We start from the raw sequence: 18434 nt of genomic DNA, 5'->3' as shown, positions 1-18434 counted from the left end.
ATATTAAAACTGCTGAAGTTTGTTGTTCTCTGCATCCCTAAATTTTTTATGGTTATTATTGTATTTTGACTAGTTTGTTGATGATTTCCCTTCTTGATCATTGTAGACATGATTGTTTCTATCATTCATATTAATATAATTTTTTGATAACAAATAATTATATTAATATATATAAATATATATCTATTGTACATTATATTTTAGGTTTATATTAATAGGAATCAATATCTGATTTGGATATAGAAAAGTATATAAATAAATATAAATATTAAATAATTAATGTTTGAAAGGGATAAACCAATATGCATAGCTACTATAAAGGTGAAGGAGCAGACATTCATATAAGTTTTTTAATAGGAGCAGCCAATGCTCCAATATCTTCCAAGATACGTTGAATTAACTATTAAAGCACCCAAAATGAGTGTTAAAGTATTAATTCCTACCCAGATGATTAACAAATTCATTTTCACAAAATTTCTAAGTAGGCTCACCTCCATTGTACAACAGGTTTGCTTCTATTAATAAACTAAGAAGGATAAAATAAATCTTTATCTAGTTTCAACCTTGGAATAAAGAAAGAGTTTGTAATGTTCAACTAAGAAATACTTTGAAATTTATTACTCCTTTGAAATTTGAATAGAGGTAATATATAATTCTTTTGTTGGAATTGGTAAAATTAAGTTGAGAAAATGTGTATGTGGGGCTATTTTCCATTGAAGCAAAAGAAAACAATGCCTTCTAACACTTGTCCTTTTATTTTTAAGGACCCTGTGCTACACTTTGTCATCGTCCTTGAGTCACTATGAAGGTTTTCTTTCCAATACTCCAAATTATTCTTAGTTTTATTTTTCATCAAACTTGGCACATAGATATAATCACTTAGAAAATAAAGTGTAACAGACAAGCTTCTTGTCTAATAGATGCTATGGCTAGTAAATGTACATTAAGGAGCATAGTCAGAATCAAAGGAAAATGAATTTTTATCTATAATGATAGCACTTCAAATGACAATAATCTCAAGAAAAATGTACATCTTAAGATGTGGGACAATCAATATGAGAAAAATCAAGTCTAGAAAATTCCCTATCATACATGATAAAAAAGTTCTGCTACAAAATCTTACCAAGAATAGAGAAAATAGTAAGAGAAGAGACACCCTATAATGTTAGGCACTTGTCATTGACAACATTGATGAAATAGTTTAAAGGAGGAGAATTAAATATTGTGCCACCTTTGAAAATAATTGTAAGCTTTGGTAATTAGAGTCTGGCAATACTTGAGACATTGAATAATAGATCAAATTAGCTCTATACAAGTCTTATTCTTAGATACAACATTCATTCTGAATGCTGCAAGGATTATCTAGTATGTAGGCTCTACAATATAGGTCAAGGTGGTGCCAAAATCAATGATAGTTCTCCCATTTCCCTGAACATCAATACTCCAAACCTTGGGATGGATGGGCAGAAGAACCCCATCAACAAAAACTTTCTTTATCCCAATGTAGTAAAAGGTCTCTATAAATATGTTCCTTAGAAAAGGAGAGTAACTCATTGATTTCTTCAATGACTACCTCAATGGTGTCTACCCCAATATAAATTAATTTGTGTGGGGGGATAAATAGTGTAGTTCACCAAGTAGTAAGAAGTTTTATTCCAACAAGTTTACCAAGTTGTGAGGTGAATAAAATAGGCCCCTTCCCCAAACCCATTACATAATATATTCCAACAAATGCTTAACCTATAAAACTAGGTCCTCAAATTTTAATCCCACAGCTAAATGCCACATTGGGGATTCTAGTACTCTCCCCTAAGCTTGTATTGAGTGTTTCAGTGTCCATAGAGAAGATCTCAGTTCTATTAGGGAGATTTGCATAGACATGGTAAAACATGCATGAACTATGGATCCTTGTGCAATTACATGAAGAATTCAAGAGAGAAGAAACTAGTTGACAGACTGGTGCATAGTAATGTACTGGCATAAAACTTGAAAAATGCCCTACAAAGAAGGTTGATCTAGGATTTATATGGAATTTCCCTTTACAAGTAGATCACTAATGGGTAAGTATATTTATTAAATTAATAGGAGTTATATTGGCTTTTGTATATATTCTATATTAAATCTCAGGCTTATGTTTATTTGTACATAATCGATGGTGCATTTTATCAAATCAACTTGGTTGATTACCTTTTAACTTGGAGGAGTCTATGCAGTAGGAAATGGGCCATTCAAAAAGTTTTAATTGAGGTTTGTGGAACTTTTCCAGAAGAGCATCCTCTGTGCTAGGTAGTAAGTATTATGCAATTAAAATGGAACTATTTTTTCCCTTTGTAGTGCTTCTCCTCTACTAAACTCTATGTTAAATTCAAGGAGTGCATGATGCTTGGTGTATATTGTAGGCCAATTGGTGATTCCTTATTTCAAAGTTTAATTTATTCAAAAGCTTGCTCTACCCAATTTATAGAAGAATTGTCTTTGCACTATTTAGTAAGTATAATTTATAGTTGATATGAGATTTATACTTTATAAGTTTATTGTCTTTCTTATATTATTGCCTGTAATAAATTCTTCTTAATTATTTTATTGTCATCATAGATGCATTTTTCACATGAAGTCAACTACCTTATATCATAATAAATTGAATTCCATTTTAATAGGAATTTGATAATTCAGATGACCTCCATCAACTTCTTTGAAGTGTATACATTTGCACTGTCTTTCTAAGGTTTAAAGTAGCAATAGATAGAAATGGGAGCTCAAAGACCTCCAAAGCCTCCAGCAACTATGAGGTAGGTATTGAAAGCTTCACTAAAATATTGAAGCACATATCGAATTTGAATTCTTTTATTATCATATTTGAGAATATGCAAAGTAGAGTTCACATAAAGCAACAAAATTAAAGCTTAAGAAATTAACAATCTCATATATATCTGGAAGTTAAAATCTTTATAAATAATGTAAAGAAATGAAGTAAATCAGTTAACTCTCTTCTCTTACTGAACATACTAACTACTCTTTTTACAAAAATAATTTGACAACTATGAATTAGGGCCAAAAAAATGTATGGAATATTGTCGAAAGTTTATAGTTGTCAACTTGTCGTAATGGTAAGCAGATACTAATTAACCTTTACTAGGACCTCACAAGGCTCACTAATAAGCCTGCTTAGGGTTTATTCCAAATCTCCACACTAGGATAATTCTTTACTTAATCCTCTTATTCTTTCCAAGGATATCTCTACCAATTTCCTACTTCAATATTCCACTTTAACAAGATGCAAGACTCAAAGCATCAATATTCATTCAACTCAGAAAGGACTTCACTAGTGTTGTAATAAGATGGAGGGATCCCATACAAGTCTATTTGATTAGGTTCAAAGTGTTCTTTCTCACAAAATTTCATGGTTTGTTACTGATCTCCTCAAACCCTTATTTTAGGGCTAGTAGCCTTTTGCCCTAATTAGGCCTCCAAATTTTTCATTTTGAAAATATTTCAAAAAAAACTCAAGAAGATACCAATTAAGTTATGGTTCTAGAGAGCTTGAATATTTTCAAGGTTTTAGTTCTTCAACCCCTCCGTACAACTCATTCCTATAAAATAGCCTACTTACAAGGGTTTTAAGACTTAACTTGTTGATGGGCCTTACAAAGATTCAAAAGGAACACAAAAAGATTCAAATCCTTCTTAGTTCTTAGAAACTACACCTTTAGATATTTCTATACATACTCCAATCCTTGATTGGCACAAACCAATCAAACTACTCCTCTATCCAAACCCTATAACCATCAAGTCACCTTGTTGGGTATGCCTGAATCCATCTAGGGATTGATTCCAAAAATAGAAGATCATTTCATATTGACCCCAAGTTATTTATAGTTCCCTAATAGATTCCTAAAGGTTGTTGTGTTCCAACAATTAGAAATCAAATTAGAGAATTTCTATGATAACTACTGATGTAGAGGAAGGGTGGTTGGTATTAAATACACAATAATAGTTGCAAACTTAAGAGACTTAGATACTTGTGCCTATCAACAAATTCAAATTCTTCAAGGAATTAAGTTGTTTAAGTCTATCACAATATTCCTAGATGCTGACTTGGTTTCTTAAACACCCAATTAACTAGCACAAGGATCTTTAAGACTCTAAGACAATACCATACTTCTATAAATTTGGCTCAAATGCATAATACCCTACCTGTCAGTCCTACTGCATGCTTGGAATGGGGACAACTTTGGTTTTCCTCAAAATGTTTGATAATCTAAAGACACTTCCCAATACCCTTTTTAAAGAGTTTTATAACATAGCAAAGGATTGTATATGGTTACCATAGACCAATAGGATTATACATAACTGTACCCCACATCTTTGCATGACAATTCATCAATTTAATAAGGGACATCACACCTGCTATCCTTATCTCTCCAAACTCACACCAGATTCATGAGATGACTACAAATAATCAAATTTCATAAATGATTAACCTCTTAGGCCTTGTAACACCACAGTCCCTGAATCTTGACTCAAACCCAATTTGACTAGAGTTCCCTCAAACTCTTACCTCCACACACAAATTCAATATGTTATATTTTTTTCCAACATAGGATTCACTCCACATCCAGGTAGAATATTCCCTCCTGTATACAACTTTCAATTCCAATATATCTTCAACTTGTGATCACTTTTGCACCCCACAAAACTGCATATGCACTATTAGCGATTTATAATACATGTTAACAATTTCATCCCATGAAGGTTAGACCTCCACATTCATGGGATGATCCTCATTCTACCTTAGGTGTTACTGCAACAGAAAATTGAAATCAAGAGTAACTATTCTAAGTCAAGATTGGTATGACAACAAGCCTATAATATTATGAAACATATCAATAAAACATAGTAGTTCATGCATAAAACCAATTGATTGTAGATCTAAAGTAATGGAAATCAATTGCAAAGAATAGAGTTTTCTTATTACTATCTTTCTCCTCTGTCCATACACCCGATTGTCTCTCTTATAACAAAGACTCAAAAAAAAAATATAGAAATGCCTAAAACTAACTCAAAATCAATACAACTGTCATCGGTTAGTTGAATGGTTTGGTTTTAAAATAGAACAAACTCAAACTAATATCAACATATATTTTGTGGAATTCCTTTAAACAAAAAGACCATTAACCAAATTTCGATCTTTTATGATCACTAACATTCCTAGACTCTAAACACTCCAATGTTATTTGTGCTTGGACAATGATAGTCCATTAGAATTTCATTTAGTCCTATTAAGTTCATTACAAATATTTGAATCATCATATTAGTCTAATTCTTATAACTTGCTAATTAATTCTATGATTTCCTCTAGTTGTCTTTGTGGTCTTCATAAGCTGCACCATTGGCTTGGTTGTGTGTGGGGCTCTTGCACCAACTACTCTACTTAGGCCAGTGAACTAGCCAAGAAGAAATTTTTTATTTACAACTACCAAAACATAAAATGGGAACTTAATTAATGCACTAAGAAATTACTTGGAATGATTCATCAAAAAATTTTCTTTATTAGTCAATATTTCAAACACTGGGAACTCCAACCCCTCAAAATGATTTCAAATGAGCTTATATAACTCTATTGTCCAAGTACCAACTTTCTTCATCGATCCCCAACCATTTCTTGGCAACTTTCTAATATTGCTATCAATGTTGTCATTGACAATTTTTGTAATTTTTTCACTTTGATGACTTGGAAAGTCATGATCACTCCTAAAGGGTTGTGTTTTGTTTCAATAACATATCTAACTATTTTGAGATCCCTCCTACTAAGATTTTAAATGAGTGAACTAGAACATTTATGTTGAAAAAAAACTAGATCTAAAGAATGCCACTTATTTTGTTTCTTTTTGGGATCATATTGATAATATAACATATATTTTGACTTTATGGTACTCATTTTTGTGTTAATGCTCTATAGATAAAGGTGAAGCATCCTATAAGCAAAAATCTTGCCATCGCAAAGAAGCTGCCAACAAAAGATTCTAGCATGAGGATTCTTCTTCTGAGGAGGTTAGTCATTTTGTTGTGGATAATTATCTGTAGAATAGAATCATGTTTTAGTGGAATCATAAGCTTATGGAATTTTGATGTTCAATAGTGAACAAATGGTTAATTGAAATGCCTTATTTCAAATTGAAAACGAAACAAAATAATTGGTGCTCTCTAAATGATGAAGACATTCATTGTACTTTTCTAGCATAACATTAATAGATATTTGTTTTTTATCTTTAAACATTGCTATACTATCGTGACATTTTTCATTTTATAAATTTTTTTTGTACTTTTTGAAAGAGAGATAAGAAATTTTTGTTTAATATTATTCAAAGTGCATTATAGGAAACACATAAAAAACAAGGTGCTTTGGGAAAGAATAACTTAATTGTAGTGAAGAATGGGTCAGTTGTAGCTTTAAAAAATGGTAAAGAAGAATCAAGTGAGGATGAGTCTTCTGATGAGGTACTCCATGGTTAAGCCAAGTCTTCAGTACATAATAAAGCAACTGAATTTCATAATTTTTTTTTTTGATAGTTGATTTGTTTAAATATTGTCCATCAAAAATTACTTAGTACATTTGATCCTTTTTTTGCATAGGAGCTTTCTGTACTAAAGAATATGATAGTGAAGAATCTAAAGAAGATATTGTACCAAAGGTATATTTGGTGTTATTTTTAAAGTGAAAATGTGACTAGAATTTTTTTATATTGTCATATTTCACATGCAGAAAGGTCAGATTGTAAATAGAGGTGAAGCCATATGGATTTAAGTTTCTTCTTCATTATTTATAATGCTCTCGATTCCTCCTTTGAAGCTATAAAAATACTTTTTTATTTTCACCTTTCTAGATACCCTTTACCAGGTTCTTGAAGATTCCAAAATATCTAGGGTTGACCCCATTCCAACATGTCCTAACTCCTACTTGGTTCATAGACCTAACTCCTTTCCTTTTTCTCCAAGTTTTGGCTTTAATACTATGGAAAAGAAATGGGTGTTTTTCACCTTGAGGGTCTTCAAAAACTCCTCCCCAACCATCATCACACTAGATGCATCTTGGATCTCCTTCCTATCTTCTGGCAGTGGTCTCATGGTGTATTCTTTCCCATTTTTGGAGATGATGTAAACATTTATCCTTCCATAATGCTTGGAATTGACATAAAATTGCAAGGGCTTTCCTAACAATAGGTGACAAGCATCCATTTCTGCAACATCAAAGACAATCTTGTCTTTGTACTCCCTTATTTGAAATTGAACACGAACTTGTTCATTTACTATGACCTACTGCTCCTTATTTAGCCATGAAACCTTATAAGGGTTAGGATGAGGCAACTTCTTTAATCCAAGCTTCTCTACCATTTCTACTGAGGCTATATTATCAGCTGAATTAGAATCTACAATAACTTTGCAGACCTTACCTCTTACCTTGCAGAGAGTTCTAAATAATGTCTTTCTTTGGGGAGGTTCTTTCTCTATGACAGTCTTCAGTAGGGTTCTATTAAACATTAGAGACTCTCCTCTCTCTGGATCAACATTTCCTCTTGCCCCTTGGTCACTTTGTGCATCCTCCTCTTGAGCCAAATGGACTCTCCTATTCCCTTCTTGGTTACTGCTGCCCATTTTCTCAGGAAGTGCTTGTATGTAACAAGTGCAATATGTAGAGGTAGAGTTATGGAAGGTCAACTAAGTATTTTTTTCTTTTCATTTTTTATATTTCTTTATCTCTTTATCAATATACCTCTCTATCTATACCTCTTTCTATCTATCTTGCTTTAGTATTCATTTCTATATGTGTCTTCCTCTTACTACTCCATTTGCAAATTGCAAACAAATCATCCTTCTTTCACCAACGAGTCATTCCATTCAAGAAAGACCATGTCTGATGATATCAATGCACAAAAAAATAGGGAGACAATTGCTAGACTGTGGTCTAACTTAAAAAGAAAAGGTGATGGAAAAATGTTATTATCCTTGAAAAAATTGTAAGGGCTTAAAGATTCAAAGATATCTAATCAAAATAGCTAAGGAACATTGTAGGCAACATGGCCACATTGAAGGGGGAAACAAATATCGTCCATTGGTATGTATTTTAATAATTTATAAATTACATAAGACATGATTTGATGATGACATCATGGTCATGGCTAATATAAGGTCATCATTTTCATATAGGTCAACGTCCCTGAGTTTCATGTTATGGACCATGACAATTCAGAGAATGTGGATTTCCAAATGAGGGAACATGGAGGTGTGAATATTGAAGTAGAAGGTAATGATACCATGGAAGAAGACCACGATGATGAAGATCATGATGATCAAGATGATCACGATGATCATGATGATCAAGATGATGATGATGATGATGATGTTGATGCAGAGCTTGATGTACCTATACTTGAGAAGGCACACGAGTCCCTATATGAAGGCTTTGAAACAACTCTTCTTTTTGCTATATTGTTGTTGGTGAACTTGAAGGTTATGAATGGTTTATCCAACATAGCAATGACACGTAAGTTAAGGTATGTCATCTTCTTTCATTATTTTACTCAGAGTTCCCTTATAATTAACATTGGGTTTGTGTAGCAATTAATATTTTTGAAATTAAAAATTATATTTTTGGTTGTAGGTTGATAGGTGAGAGTTTGTTACCACCATCAAATATTCTACCTCACTCGTACTGAGAATTATTTGCCATCATGAAAGATATTGGAATGGAGTATCAAACAATACATGCATGTTTGAATGATCATATTATATATCATAAACAACATGAATTTGCAACATAATGCCCTATCTGTCATACTAGTAGATATCAATCAGATTGATTAACAAAAAAGGTACCTCATAAGGTTCTTTGACATATTCCCATTATTCCACGTCTATAAGTATTATTCAGGTGCAATAGCTTGGCACAATTTATGGATTACCATGCACACAATAGAAGTCAAGATGACATTATGCAAATGCCTACAAATGGTTTGACATTTAAGGAAATAGAAGAAAAATGGACAAACTTTAAAGAAGAACCTTGTAATCTCAAGCTTTCATTGGTAGCAGATGATGTCAATCGTTTTGGAGAGATGAGATCTACTTACTTGGTGTGGCCTATTTTTGTCATCATCAATAACATACCTCCTTGGTTGTCTATAAAGAGAGAGCACATAATGTTGACACTAATTGTTCTAGGTATTTTTTAATTTAATGGTCATCTAAATTAATTAATTAATACTAATCCATCAAAATGGTCATAATAATTATGTAATGTTTTTGTTCATTCAACTAGGTAAGTACCAAGTTAAAGATATCAATGTATATATTGAACCCATTATCGATGAGTTGATGGTGTTATGGAATGGGGTTACTATGTATGACATCTATAGACCAATAGGACAAAGAAAATTTTAATTTCATGCAATGCTTGTATGGACAATATATGATGCCCCTGGGCTAACACATTTTTGTGGTATGTTATCTTCTTAACACCTCTTTTTTGGTATGTTATAGTGATGACACAAAGTTAACACATTTAATCCAATTAAACATGATCTTGTAGGTCTTCAGACAAAGAGAAAATTTGCATGTCTAGTTTGTGGTCCAAAGACAAAATCTCATCATTCAAAAAGTTTAAAAAAGTAGGTATTCGATGAGAATAGACACTTTGTGCATAGAAACCATAAGTACCAAATTATTAAAAAAAATCTTTTCAATGGGAAAGAAGAGACTACATCAATGCCATAGAGAATGACACCTCGCCTATGGAAGTTGGCATACAATAAAATAAATCATCGAGGTAATGTCATTCCATCTGATGGTTTTTGTTTCAAATTTATATTTCAATATTGTGTTTTGTTTACTGATGATGTAATTGATTCTTGTGAAGGTTGTCAAGGCATCAATGACCAACTTCTAAAAGGACTAAAAATTTATCCTACACAATTTATTAGGTTACTGTACTACAAGAAACTCCCAATTGAGCATTTGTTTGATCCTATGCATATTTGAAAGAATGTAATAGAGACATTATGGAAAATCTTGGATGGAAGGCGTGACAAAGACCAAATTGTCAAAACTTGCAGTGACATTGAAGAATCCAACCATGAAATGAAAAATGGCATTCGATCAAACAATAATGGAGACCATATTGATATAAGTGCCCTTAGTTGGTTATTGTTAGAGTAGTAGAGCAATGCTATAAAAGAAGTCATAAAAAAAAAAGATTTCCTAGAAGATTTGCTACAAACATAAATAATCTCATATCAAAGAAAATGAATTTGGGTCAGGGTTGAAAACACATGATTGGCATACATTAATTAAGGTAATTCATGTCATTTTGTATTCAATATATATTTGTATACTACATGTAGTTTTAATTTCATTCTTTTATAAAATATTGACAAGATCATTTTACAAATATTGTAGTACGTTCTACCTCTATCTCTCCCACACCACTTTGCCAACATTGTCAAACAGGTTATATATGATCTTGGAAAATAAATGAGGTGGTTGTCATCTAAAAAAATCAATAAAGAAGATATAAAATATTGGAAGAGAACAATTCCTCTTCTTATGTGTGAAATGAAAAAGTGTCTACCTCCAAGTTTTTTCAATGCATAAGAACACTACCTCATACATCAAGTTGAGGAGATTGAATTGTGTGGACCTGTACCAACTAGGTCAATGTGGATGGTTGAGAGGCACTTGAAATTTTTGAAAGGCTTAGTTTGAAAGAGAGCACATCCTGAGGGTTCTATGGTGGAGGGATATATGGTATACCAAACCATGGTGTACATTAGTGAATATCTTCCTAAGTTTTCAACAAAGATCCATGTAGATGATATTTGGGATCCCAACTTAACTAACAAATTCAAAGGGGAGTACTTGATGGGAAATGGTAGATCGAAGAAAGTGAGAGGTAAATCTAAGATGTTATTGTAGTTAATTAATTCTTATAAATCTTCAATATAAGTTATTTATAACTGGTGTATTTTTTTTGATAAAGGTGGTCAAGAGTGGGATGCAATACATTTGTAAATTGTGAACAATCTTGATTGGATGATGGTATGGATTGAATGATGTCAACAAAATGGTTGCTCATTAACATGGGAAGGTGTTTCTTCATTGGTTACAGAAGCTCATCGTAATGGAGATTCCAATGTTACGTCGATGGTAGTTGATCTAGTAAAGGGTTTAAGAGGTGGAGAGGTATGTAGAAATTTATTAATGATCATAACTCAACATATGTTTCATATCAACTCACGATGCAAATAATTTACACACGCTTCAAAAATTGTAGGCTAAGAACCACAAAGCTATGTACTATCATGGCCACAAATTTTGCATAAAAAGTTGGATGACACAAAGAAAACTTGTGATTCTGGGATAACTACAATTTTTGAGGTCACCAATATATCATCTAGAAAAAACATACATCCTAAACAATCTCAAAATCAATACTATGGCATCTTGGATGATATAATTGAGTGCAACTTTAACTCTTTCAAAGTAGTTCTATTTGTTGTCAAATGCTATAGGTTACGACTAAATCAAAATGATCCAGATAGAACGGTTATTCAACATGATAATGGATTTACAATGATTAATACAAGGCCATTTGAGCTAGTTGGAGATGATCCCTATGTTATTCCAAGCCAATTTAAGCAAGTGTTTTACTTAGAGGTTCCACATAAATAGGGTTGGTCATTTGTTGTTAGACATGATCCAAGAGGAAGGCCGATAAAGTATAATGTTATGGAAGAAGAAGATATTGAAGATGATGAAGATCAAGATGATGGTGATGATGGTGATGGTGATGATGATGATGATGATGATGGTGATGATTATGATGATGATGATGGTGATGGCAATGATGGCAATGATGATGGAAATGATGATGGTGATGATGAAGATGGTGATGATGGCGATGATGATGATCAAGATGATGGTGATGATGATGATGATGAAGATCAAGATGATGATGATGATGATGATGATGGTGATGATGATGATGATGATGGTGATGATTATGATGATGATGATGGTGATGATGATGATGATGTTATGGAAGAAGAAGATATTGAAGATGATGAAGATCAAGATGATGGTGAAGATGATGATGGTGATGATGATGACGATGATGGTGATGATGGTGATGATGGAGATGATGATGGTGGTGATAATGATGATGATGATGATGAAGAAGAAGATAATCAATGACTACAGACATCGCCACCCCTTCTATTGACGATCTTGAATTCCATATATAAGGTAAATTTGTTCATGTTTACGATGTTGCATATTGTTCATTTTTTCTTCTAAGTTATTTGTAGCATACACATATCATGTAATTTTTAGCTAACTTAAGATAAATGATTAAAATATGCAAGAAATATAATTACATATTTATTGTGTTCAATTCTAATGATTACAATATATGTTATTTATAATTACCATTGTTTATATTGTGTTTGATTATCACCCTTTTTGCCAACAGTCAATTGACTACAGACATCGTCACCCCTTTTGTTGATGATCTTGCATTCCATATATAAGATAAATTTGTTCATGTTTATGATGTTGCATATTTTTCATGTTGTCTTCTAAGTTATTTTTAGCTAACTTAAGATAAATGATTAGCATATGCAAGAAATATGATTACATATTTATTGTGTTCAATTCTAATGATTACAACATATGTTATTTATAGTTACCATTGTTTATATTGTTTCTGATTATCACCCTTTTTGCAAATAGTCAATTGACTATAGACATCATCACCCCTTTCATTGATGATCTTTCATTCCATATATAAGGTAAATTTGTTCATGTTTAGGATGTTGCATATTGTTCATGTTGTCTTCTAAGTTATTTGTAGCATACGAGTATCATGTAATTTTTAGCTAACTTAAGATAAATAATTAACATATGCAAGAAATATGATTACATATTTATTGTGTTCAATTCTAATGATTACAACATATGTTATTTATAATTACCATTATTTATATTGTGTCTGATTATCACCCTTTTTGCAAATAGTCAATTGACTACAGACACCGTCACCCCTTCTGTTGATGATCTTGCATTCCATATATAAGGTAAATTTGTTCATGTTTACGATGTTTCATATTGTTCATGTTGTCTTCTAAGTTATTTTTAGCATACGTGTATCATGCAATTTTTAGCTAACTTAAGATAAATGATTAACATATGCTGGAAATTTGACCCCTTTGGCATGGATCGTGCACAATGACATAGATCAATAGGTATAAGTCAATAAATAAACATAATTTTCTTATATTCTTCTTGTTTATCATTGACCACATATTTTATAAATAGACATATTATATAATCATATAATGTATATATAGACAAAGAAGGTCCGTATAGAAATATAATTGTATAATCACTTTCAACTTACTACATTTTATATCTTTCACATATAGACAAGGAAGAACGGCACGTATGAGTCACAACTTGATTATTCTATATATATTATTTAAATACTATCAAATTTCCATTTGATGGATTGTAGGTGCCAACAAATAGGTACTTGTCAGATCTATCTACATCGAATGAGGGAAATGAGGAAATGGTAGATGAAAGCTCTACATGTAGTACGACTAAAATAGGGAGATCAACTAGAGGTCAAAAGATTAGAAAAAAATTTGATAAAAGCATGCAATTTTTTCTTGCTAATGGGGGGTCATGTTATTATGATGATGAGACCAAAGACAACATCAAGGTGCCCTTTTGCTACACACAATTGAGAAAGAATGGGTACCCAATGAGCTACCTCCAATTAACATAGAATTTTGCGTTAATGAGAGGATATATCACATTGCTCCATCCTCATTACATGGTTTGGGCCTATTTTCCATGGATGTGATAAATTTATGTTTCAAAAAAGTTGTTGAATTGTTCAATTATGTCGGTCCATGTTATAATTATAGTGACTGGATGCAGATTGTTCGATATAAAAAAAATATGCGTAGGTATGCACTACTAGCTTATTAGATACAATGGAAAGAAAATGATCAAAGTAAAAGATTTTCTATGTACATTGATGGGAGACCAAAAGAAATAGGTAATATTTAGGTTTTATAAATAGTACACGACCTTACTCAACTAGTAAGCCACCCAATTGCATATTTGAGGTGCCTGAGGGGAATGAAGTTTTTGTTTGTGCAATAAAATCAATAAGTGCAGGGGAAGAACTGCTAATAGATTACCATTTAAATCACATAGATACAAAAAAAGTTACTATCATGAGGGTTTTAAGTACTATATACCATTTTTTTAATAATTTTTTTTTTTTGTTGTCTATTGCTTTCAGTTCGCTGAAGTTTTTATGTTTAATCTTTGTGATAGGACAATATGGATCCAATAGATGATAGAGGCCGCGAGGATGCTACTCCCACCCATTCTTTAGCAAGGGTAAACCTTATTGAAATTGTACAAATTATATAGTTGAAAAATGTTATATTATTACATTATTTTATTTATGATTTTTGAGTTTTTATGATAGTTTTACTGATATTCCTCTCACAATCTGATGTTCAGGATAAGGGAAAAGCACTTGCAATAAGTATAGAGCCACTAGCTACCCCTTCTAATGATGATATTGTAGAAACTCCCAATGTAACAATAATTTTGAATAAAAAAAAAAAAAATTAGAAATAATGAGAATTTTGGATGAAGCAAATATTCCATCTGAGGAGATGATGAAGAGGCTATCTAATTTGAGAGCACAAGCTCATCATTATGAAGCAGTAATGAATCTTTAGTTATAACAAAAGTTCAATAAAGATTTATATTTTATAATATTTTATGTTGTGAAGTAAAATATGTAATATGTGTTCTTGTTACAAGATTTTTTGGCAACTGATCCAGAACCTGGTCAAGGACAATGCGGTGAGGCTGGTAGTAGTAGAGCTCTAACTGCCATTGGTAAAATAATATTTTAGTTGACAAGTTACAAGGAATTTTTTATTTTGAACATTCAAAAACTTCTTAAGTTAACTCTTACATTTATTATTTCAAAATGTCTTTGCTAACAATGTATTGTTCAGGTCATCAAGTGCAAGAGACTCCTAGGAGGTTGACAAACATCCATATGATATTGCAAACTACAATGTCAGCAACAAGGGGATGTCCAGCTGGTAAATCCTTATTTTGCGATACTTGGTTTTGTGTTAATTATGAGTTGATAATTTGTACTTTTATCTTGGGTGCATCACATAGTGGATTATTATTTTTGTCATAGGAGATGCACCATTTGCTACGCCAGATAAAGATCATAGTGCAAGTATTAGTGATAATTCACCATCATTTCCTAGAGCTACCCATTTTTCTAGCATGGGAGCTATGCAAACGTTGTTGTTGATTGATGATGATGAATCAATGCCTTTAAAATATCCTAAAATTCCAAGTACTTTAAATAATTATTTTTTATATTGTAATATGCATTTACCTATTCATAAGAAGCTTCAGATTGATTATCTCATGAATTTTTTGTAGGAAACGATACATTTTATAGGAAGCTTTATGACCTCACACTACAACTATTCGGGCCCACCATATGTACAAGGTGGAACATCATAAGTGAACTAATTTTATCCCACTATTTTTTTCCCTTATCATTAATTGGTGCAACATTTTTCCTTTCATTCAGGTCTTTTCTTTTACTAGCTATATCTAACAATTTTGTGTTTTTTCTTAAAAGGTGAAACTTTCAAGATAAAAAATTAAAAGATCAGCTCATCAAAGATTTAGAGCATGAATTTGGTAATAATATTTTTGATCATAAGAAAATGTTACAAAAAGCTTGCAAACATCTTAAGGTTGTGAAGGACTCATATAGAAAGAGTGTCATCCTAAATCCAAAGTACAACCATCCTCCCTTTATTACAGTGAGGGAATGGAATGAGTTCATTTTGGATGCGAAGGAGAAAGGGGATGATCAAAGAGAAATTACACCAATAAGTGTGAGAAGGTATGCAATAGTATTAACTACTAGTACATTAATGTAATAATGCACTAATTAGTACTGATCTTTATATCTATATCATCTAACATATTTCAAACTTTTCATAGGTTGTAGGACACATCAAAGGCAACAAAGGCCAGGTTGGAAAAGGCTAGGCAACACAAACTTGGCTCTAGGGGATATTCTAAAATTAAAGCATGAGTTGTAAGTAGCAGCAAATGAATTGCAGAGAAAAAGTATTGATAAAATGAAAATAATTTTTTTAATTAATAAAAAAATGCAGGGCACTGATTTTAATTTGGAGGCCATGGAAGAACACAAAAGAATTGCCTTCAAGCAAGGCTATGTAGCCATGGCTGAACGCCTACAGAAAGCTTCCATTGCCCCAACCGAACAGTCTCCTGCATCATGTGCATAGGTAAATATGCCAAAAAATATATTAGAAATTGAATACTTGAGCAACAATCTATTTGATAATAATGTGCATGACATTGCAATGTAGCCTATTAATAGTGACATAGATCATACATCACATCATGAAGCCCCTGATGTGCATCGTACTATCCATGGAGGTGCTCATTTTCTATTTAAAACAAATTATGTAATTATTAATACAATTTAACATCTTTAATTGAACTTGGTGTAACCTTTTTGTGTATATTTTAGAGGATATAGAATCATGTCATATTGAACGAGTGTCAGAGGATGTTCAGATTGATCAGCATGTAGCTCATGTCACACATTCAAGTAAAGAAAATCTATGTTTTGTTCTTTTAAATTAATTTTTTGATTTATAGTTCTTTTACTTAAATAAAAACTTGTAATTCACTAATATAAAATGGTGTGAATTTAACTCATGAAGTACTTGTTATTACAATAGACCCCCCTTTAGTGTAGCAGCCTCATGATGTTCTTGAACGAATGAGGAGGAGACATTCATTAGAACTAGTAGAGGAGGGAGATGATGAGGACATTGATATTCATCTTAGAAATTTCATGAAAAAAAAAACCAGCAAGAAAGCCAAAAATAAATGATTGTTGTGTGTTAATGACTTATTCATGAATGTTGGGTGTTAATGAATATTGTGTTAATGAATTATTCATGAATGACTTACTCTTGAATGTTGCGTGTTAATGAATTTTGTGTTAATGAATTATTCATGAATGTTGTGTGTTAATGAATGTTATCATGTGATTATAATGATTGAATGTTATATTTCAAAAATGGATGAATGAATGAATGTTATTAAATGTTAATAGGGAATTTAGAGTGATGTTAGCGGGTTGGGGGGAGGGGCCAAATGAGCTTCCACCTTCACATGGTTGGCCTTGTTTAGTAGAGAATATTAAACTATTCTCAAAACCAAGTGAAGCTCAAATTTTAAAGATAAGCTTATAGTTAATAGTGACAACCAATTAGCAAGTCCAAATGAAGTTCTTCATTATAGGTACCTTTTTAGTTTTTAAAGCACGATGTCATGTTTTAATATTGTGTAGTTTTTATCATAAGTCATAGTATTCATTTACTATAAGAACATAATTTATGACCATTTTAGTAACTATTCTAACATCGCTTGATGACAAATCCTGTTTTGGAAAAGATTGCAATAAGTGGTGCTATCTATTCCTTGGGAGATTGGATTGCATAGGTATGTATCTCAAAATCATTTACATTTGGTAGAAATGCATACTTAAAACCATTTCATTCTACATTTAAAAACATTGATGACACTCTAGACACAAAATAATGATAAGTATGGAGATAAGTATTCATAAACAAGATGGTGAGAAAGATAAGTATTCGTAAACAAGGTGGTGAGAAATATGGTGAGAAAGTGAGTCTTTTGGGTGAGTAGTACTCTCTAATCACATGTTTTCTACTTCTTCAAAGATTGTGTTTTTATACTCTTATGGTCTAATTGGTACTTTTTTGTGTTTGTAGGATGGAGAAAGTAGACATTAAGTCTGCAAGTAGCTAGTTCAAGATTGTGGGTATAGTGCTGTGTGTGTCTAGAGCCATGGCCATGAGCTTCCTACATGGTCCTAATATAAGCCAAATCTGGCCTTCATCAAACCCTCCCTTAGAAAACATCAATTCCCTAACTTTCTACATGAGGGGAACCCAAACAAAATCGTCACTGGATGCATTTACCTCTTAACAGCTGTGACAATCATGTCATCTGCCATCATTGTATAGGTGGAAGCTAAGATCAATTATTATTATGTTTCATGATTAATTGAGTTGAAAGGCTCACAATTCATAGATATGTTGTAGACTCTTTCCTTGGTTCTATTTGATTTTTTCATCCTCTTTTCCTAGTTTTTAGTCCTTTCTTACTATAAAAGAAACATATAGTAGTTGTAACTTTGAAGTTTGGGGTATCTAATGAGAGACGATTTAAACATCACATACTAA

The 18434-nt window shown here is 32.0% G+C and overlaps 1 pseudogene; it reads right to left on the bottom strand.

Annotated features, from left to right (window-relative positions):
• Positions 1-1034: 1034 nt before the first annotated feature.
• LOC149535306 (aspartyl protease family protein 2-like) lies at positions 1035-18205 on the bottom strand (annotated as a pseudogene).
• Positions 18206-18434: the final 229 nt, after the last annotated feature.

The sequence above is a fragment of the Cupressus sempervirens genome, chromosome 10 (assembly GCF_028749045.1).
Source record: "Cupressus sempervirens isolate cs-2001-9-10 chromosome 10, ASM2874904v1, whole genome shotgun sequence".
NCBI classification, from domain to species: domain Eukaryota; kingdom Viridiplantae; phylum Streptophyta; class Pinopsida; order Cupressales; family Cupressaceae; genus Cupressus; species Cupressus sempervirens.
The sequence above is the reverse complement of the archived record's forward strand: the minus strand, read 5'-3'. Positions and strand labels throughout refer to the sequence as shown.